Consider the following 7,305-nt stretch of genomic DNA (forward strand, 5'->3'; position numbering starts at 1 on the left):
CAAAGGCAGTGTTAAACTACAAAACTACTTAACACAAAAATTAGCAAACACTACATCCAGTTATTCAGAAAAGCACACAATCAACCAAAGGCAGCATTGGCATGACACACAATTGGCAATAAATATTCACACAACGTTTTCACAAGATCATAAGGTCATGGGGCACAAACAAAGAAAGCTAGAGGAGATACTTTTGTGTCTTAAAAATTCAGGACGTATGGACTATGAAACATGATGTCTGGCCTATATATAGCTGGAGTTAAGAGTATGCAATTGGCAGGAATTGTCGAAGTTAGTATTTTTGCTAGTTGCCAACGAAATTGAAATTAGGGAGCTCCCAGAAACCGAGATTATGTAATTATAAACCAGATCAAATTATCCATTAGAAAGACAGTAAGATGTGCGAACGCTTTTTGTCTTTAATCCAGGATGAATGAACTTCGAATTAGCCAGACTGTTTTGCTAGTTGTCAAATTAAAGCTAGGAAGTTCCCCAGCAAACTGAGAAGATGCATTGAATTGAAGATATGTGTAATCCAGATCCCAGTGGAGAAGAACCAATGAGAGAACATCATTTTCTGAAAATCAATTCCATACCAACAAACAGGAATCAGTGGAGATGAAAGTAATCTAAGACATCTGGAATAGAGTGTTCAGTGCAAACTATTTGTTCAGCTTCCAGTTCAGAATTTAACCCTCCATTGTTTTAGTATACGGCAATAATTCCTAGCCTCTTTCTGCATATCAAGTCATCAACATTACCCAGCAAGTCAGGAGGCTACTACTGTTAAATCAACTCAAGTGAGAGAGCCAACAAACTAGGTGGGATCTTTCTTTATCACCAAAATTTAAAAGTCTGTGCACACCAAAAATTGATTGTGTCATAAGATGATCCTAAGGATCTCACCAGGAAAATAATTAATAAACAAACCAAGTGTGGACAACTGTATGCAGTATAGCAGACCGACAAATCCAAGTGTCCCAAAGCAATCAAATATATGGAGATATTTTACTGCATATACAGAGCTCATGTACATTGATATAAATTTGCAGCTAAGATATTGCTGCTAGATATAAAATTAGATACAAGCAGCCTATTAAAACCCAGCTTCCGGAAACAGTATGGCAATTAATAGCCAAATGAAAATTTGATTAATCTCCTATACAAGTATGAACTGATATTTCCATTGTTGGACCGTTGTTTGAGACTAAAGGAACTTCCAGTTAAGGCATCATTACTTCTAGCATTTTCTTGATTCGGAGCAAAAGATGAGATCATATTATAAACCACATGCAAGTTGAAGCAGATACCGATGGCACAGAACAGAAACCAAGTAAGATGCTTCAGGACGGTTGGAAGAATCAGATGTGCACACTACTAACTCCAGACTACCACTGAATGCAAGTTCAAACTGAAAGCTGCCACAAAGACCAAATCAAGTAGTATGCTTCAGGATCAGGATTAATCCATTTGCTTCACCGAGTACCCCCACCAACTGACGTTTTGCTAGACTTTCCAACTCAACAATCTTCCAATAAAACCTCCAACAGTGCCTATCAATGAACAGCCCACCTAATGGCTTAAGCCGTTGTCCCCATTTCCTCGCTGACGCAAAAGGTACGCCGGCATACTTAAAAGTTTCTTCAAGGAAAATTAGAACTGGACAATGAGTCAAAACAAGGATGGAGCATATATCCTCTGTCCCAAAATAAGTATCGTGGTTTTAGTTCAAATTAGTCCTCTATCCAAAAAGAAGCTCCCAAACAAGCTTTTAGAACTCTTCACCTCTGCGGATTAGTTTGAATACTCAGACTTGACAGCTAATTGGTTTTCTAGCTAACTAAATAGAAAAATGTGAAATCAGAAGGTCTCCAAGCAAATTTTCACACAGCATGACATCAGATTTCTTTCGTAAAATTGTCAAGTACACCTGCAATGAACAAGAGACCATGATGCCTAACCATTTTGGAGAAAGTTGTTCAACATCAAAAACATGTGAACAAGTATAGAAAGGGAGATAGGGATAAGCCTGGTTTAGGGAAGTTATGCACGCTGATCTGAATTATCCTCATTGTATGCCACATCTGCATAGAACTAAGAGTTACTGACAAGAAAGAACAATGTTTGGAATGTTAAAAGCTAACAGAGAGAAGTTTGACAAGATCAAATCACGAAGAATCTCCTAGAGCTCTGCCCCATTCCAACTATTGAGCCAAAAAGTAGTCATGGCAAGCCTACGCTCAAATAGAACAACCAAAAATCCAAATAATACTCAGAACAGAAACCAAACTGCTCACATGGAGAAACCAAATAGGAGGAGAATATATCCAAAACAGTCCAGTCACGCCTCAAGACACTTATGAATCCTCAACCATGCAGGCATGACCAACAATTCCAATCCCAAACTTAAGATATCATCCGAGGAGCTAAAGAACAGCCATAAATCACCCAAACCTCTAGCCTTCAATACAATCTCCACTGTCTTGTATCTAAAGGAACAAATGCGCATGCCATGAACGAGATAAAATTCACCTTGTATTATGTGACAGACAGAATCGTTGATTAGCCATTGGAGATTGGAGAAGATAGGAACAAAGCTAATTTTTGCATTGAGAGCAGACCAGACACTGACCTGACTCTACAGGGCGCACCCACCAATTCCAACATATACTGCAAAGAACAAATCCAGCATGCCAACAGATCAACAGAAACACATGGATGGGGAGTACAGATAACAAAGTAAACCAGAGAGGATGAGAAACCACAAAGGTAACATATTTTGAATGGCTACCAGCATGGCTTGATCTGCAACCACAGGAAGGCGGAAGCAAAAAACCACAATCAATGCTACAAGCAAAAGGCAACCAAGACAACACAAGTTTCTTCAGGAGATAACTCAGCATAAGATAATTTTTCGGTTGTAGAGAGGTTTTTTCGGTTGTAGGATGTCCCATCAAGACTGAAGCCCCAGAGCAACCTTCGAATCTTAAAGATCCACCAAATAAATCTGAATGTTCAAATTGTCTCCATAAGATAATTTATATGTTGAACAAATTGCAATGAATTGGAAAGGTGTAGGGTTTAGAAGATCTTCAAACAGATAACTCCACATCAGGGTGGACCTAAATAAGTCAATTAGGACCTGCAACCACCTTCCCATTAAACAGCTAAATAATGCATCAAAACAGTTAGGGGCTAGGATAAGCCTGCTTGGCTGGGAGAGATCAGTTAGGCAACGACACCAGTTCCAGATAGCGAACTATATTATCTCTCATCCATGTCAATATCTGCAAGGACACATAGTTACCAAGGGCAAAGAAAACCATAGGAAGTATAATGTTCAAAGCAAATCAGGAAATATTGAAGTCAACAGAAGAAACCGCCTGTAACATGGTGAAACAAAACAGAGCACCTTCCGGAAAGTCCCCAGAACCAACAATCTATATCAGAGATGTTGTAAGCTAAATTTGACTGTGCAAACAAAGAAACTAAATCAAGGAGGATTGATTATCCGAGCACTGTTCACAAATTCTCTGATCCCATCCCATGTTTAACTATCCAATCCACAGCTTCAATCCATAAGGGAAACATCAGCACATAAGATCCTAGCTTATAACCATCCACTGAGCCATAACCAATCAAAATAACCATGAACAGTAAGGCAAACCTCGATCCTTTGATTCATCACTCCACAACATCCTGCATCTCAAGGAGCACAAACGCATACCACAAGCGAGATCAGCTGTACTCGTATTGAGGGACAACGGTACTGATGAGCCATCAGACAAAGACAGAAGAACTCAAGGTATAGCCACTCAAATCTTCCATCACCGAGCACAGATGAGGGATCCAGTAAACCAATGTGACCGAACATGGGAAACTGACCTGCCTCAAGCCTCCTTCCTATACTGTTATACACCATAGGGAGTTTCCTGTCCAAACCAGATCCAGATCCAGTCCTGCAAGTGAACTCACGGAGGTGGCGCTAACAAATGAAGGTTTGGGCACAAACTCCTAACTATTATATCCTGCAACCCACACTTTCAGAAGACCAATAGAACATAGGGATAAAGAGTTAAAGATAACGACGAAGAGCTAGATCGCAAACCAAAATATTAAAACAGATTCCGCGTCATTACCCAAATGACCTCGGCTAAAACAAATCTGCAACCACAGGAAGGGTAGGAGCAAAAACCTATATCAAATACATGGCCAAGCAGCTAAATGAAATTAAAAGAAGGATGGAAAGAGTTATTTTCGGTTGTAGGATGTGCCATTGGTCAAAAACTTCGGATTATCCTTAGATTTATGCAACTTCACATATGAATCTGTATTATAAAATATTGCCTAGTAAGATAATTTGTAGTTTTACTTAAGTTAAAATGAATTGAAACAATACTAGTGGATTTAGAAGATTTGCAAACAGATTCATCATCAGGTTGGGCTTGAGTTTGCCAACTACAACCTGCAATGAGCAAGAGACCTTTCTGTAAATTTTCAGTTAGGGGGAAATGTTAAAGCATTGATCAAACGATGGGCAGGAACAAATAAGCCTGTCTCCGATAGGAAGTTCAGCTATGGTTGACGGACAACAACACCACCAGTCCGAAACTGCAGTTATATCCTTTCCATGTCAAGTATCTGCAAGAGCTGAGAATTACCGACTAAGGCAGATAAAACCTAATGTCATTACAGTTCAATAAGGAAGGTTGAAAAAGTTTGAGCCACAAAAGGAACTGCCATGCTGAGGCAAAATAGGACCGCCCGCAATTCCAATTTCTGGAAAACCATCAACAGATCACAATCAGAATTTGTTGGGAGACTAATTGAACTCTGGAGAAGAAGAAATTAATCTGAGAAGGTAACGATCATCCAATGTAGACCACCAAGACAATAGGTGCTCCCGCTAAGCCATATAACCCAATTTCTGAAGAACCACCAACAAATGCAAATCAGGATTGTCGTAGACTAAAGGTGAGCTATGGAGAGAAATAAATGAAAGGAGGAAGTAATGATTCCAAAGCAGATCAGCAAGAAGAAGACCACCCCCGCCGCTAAGCCAAATCCAGATTTCTGGATATCCATCAATGATAATCCAAATCAGAACCTCTGGAGAGTAAATTATTTTACTATGTAAATGAATATGAAGAAGTTAAGTCAAAGTGATAGGAAGAAGACCAGCCCCGCCGCTAAGCCAAATCCAAATTTCTGGAGATCCATCAATGATAATCCAAATCAGAACCTCTGGAGAGTAAATTATTTTACTATGAAATGAATATGAAGAAGTTAAGTCAGAGTGATCGAGAATTTGAGATCATCCAAACACGGATCACAAGTTCCAGGTTGATGAGCAACCCAAAACTTCAGTTAGAACACCAAAACATGTCCTCCGGTGAGAACCAGAAGTGAGAACCAGAAGACCACACGAACGACAGCCATTCAAATCTACCTGCTTCAAATCCCCTTCGACATACAACACCCCAGGGATCTCCACATACCAGATCCAGTCCTGCAACCAACGCATGGAAGCAAACACAAATGAACCAACAGTCAAGACACTGACCTGACACCGTGACACGTGCAAAGCACATGTTTGCATGTAGTCCCCGGCTTCCTAAATATATCAGATAGCAATGGGCAGGAAGACTAACGCAGGGATCAAGAGTACAGATAACCAATCAAACCACAAAGAGATAGTAGATGGCAAACCAGACGAATTTTAACAGATTCAGGCTCACTACCAGCATTGTCTGAGGCCAAAACAAATCTGCAACGACATGGAGGGCAGAAGCAAAAAACCTAAATCAAAGACAAGAACATGTAGCTGTATTAAATAAAAATAAGAGGATAAGAGATTAAGTTTTTTCCGGTTGTAGGATACGCCACTAGTTTGAAGCTTCATTCTTGCACCTTTGCAGCTAAATCTGAATTTGAAATATTGCCTAGTAAGAAATCTTAGTACTATTATCTAAGTTAAGGAATTGAGAAGATAGATTCAGAAGAACCGCAAACTCATCAGGTCAGGTAGACAACACAAGCTCCAATTATATCCCTTGCAAGGCACCATCTGCAAGAGCTGAGAATGACTAAGGCAGGGAAACTAATGTTTGCTGAAATATAATTATTTCAATAAGAAAGGTCCAGAAAGTTGATCCCCATAAGAAGAAACGCCATGGCGAGCCAAAATAGGACCACCCGCCGCTAGGCTATGTAATTCCAGTTTCTGGAGAGCCAGCAGCATATCAAAATCAGAGTTGTTGGGAGAATAATTGAATTGTGCAGAAGAACAAATTGAGCAGAGAGTGATCATGCAAACGCAGGTCAGCAAGAAGACGAGTGGCTCCCGTTAGGCACTGTAATCCCAATTTCTGGACAGCCAGCAAAATATCCAAATCAGAATTTGTACCGTACAGTGCAAACCAAGAAACTAAATTAGGAGGGATTGACATATTATCCAAACGCAGATCGTGTATTCCATCCTATATAGCTTGATAAGAGATAGAAAGCTTGATCATCCGAGAAAATCTGACCATATCAGAATAACCGTTGGACTGTAACCAATCAATCAGAATAACCATGAACAGAAGTCAAACCTCGCCCCTTCATCTATATCGTCTGACCAGAACTAGCGCCCGCTCAATTGGTTCTGCATCTAGGACGAGAGCAGAGCACATACAGCAAAAGCTAGATCAGCCGGCACAGCAAGAATCCACGAGGGTCTCGAATTCACCTCGTATTAACATCACGACGAGGGCGCTCGATCGGGGACATGGAACCGGAAGGCCCTTCAATTCAATTCAAATCTGAAACCACCGACGAGACGAGCGCAGGCAGGTGACGGGACCAAGGAACCGATCGGACCGAGCACGAGAAACTGACCTTGCTCCGGCCCTGGGGTCGCCCGAAACCAAATCAGCCGCAGAAGCAAAACCGAACGGCTCGACGGAATCCCCGGTCGATCGCTCCCCGGAGGCGGACGAGACGGGCCGAATTCCCTGCGAGCACAGGGAGCAGAGGCGACGAGGGATTCGAAACGAATCGAGACGACGAGAGAAAGGAAAGGGAACAATCGCGGAGACGCGATGAGGCGACTTGGGCGAGAGCAGAGGCGCGGCCCGAAGGAAAGCTCAAAGGAGGCCGGAGCGCGGGGAGGAGAGGGCGCGCCTGGGGCGCCTTTTGTAGCCGGGGCAGAGGCGGTGGGGGAGGCCTGGCGGCTGGCGCCAACCGATTCCTTACCGGACACGGCTTCGCCGCGCTGGCGAGCCCACCCGCGTGTTAGGCAAGGCATAATTGTGCTTTCGGGTC

The 7,305-nt window shown here is 41.9% G+C and overlaps 1 long non-coding RNA gene across 1 annotated transcript; it reads right to left on the reverse strand.

The window, feature by feature from the left end:
* Nucleotides 1-976: 976 nt before the first annotated feature.
* On the reverse strand, nt 977-7,132 carry LOC119353131. The gene is made up of 2 exons (XR_005170318.1): nt 2,298-7,132; nt 977-2,084 (listed from the first exon to the last, which is right to left on the reverse strand). It is a non-coding gene; the product is annotated as an uncharacterized LOC119353131 (long non-coding RNA).
* Nucleotides 7,133-7,305: the final 173 nt, after the last annotated feature.

This window comes from Triticum dicoccoides, chromosome 2A, assembly GCF_002162155.2.
Source record: "Triticum dicoccoides isolate Atlit2015 ecotype Zavitan chromosome 2A, WEW_v2.0, whole genome shotgun sequence".
In the NCBI taxonomy this organism is placed as follows: Eukaryota; Viridiplantae; Streptophyta; class Magnoliopsida; order Poales; family Poaceae; genus Triticum; species Triticum dicoccoides.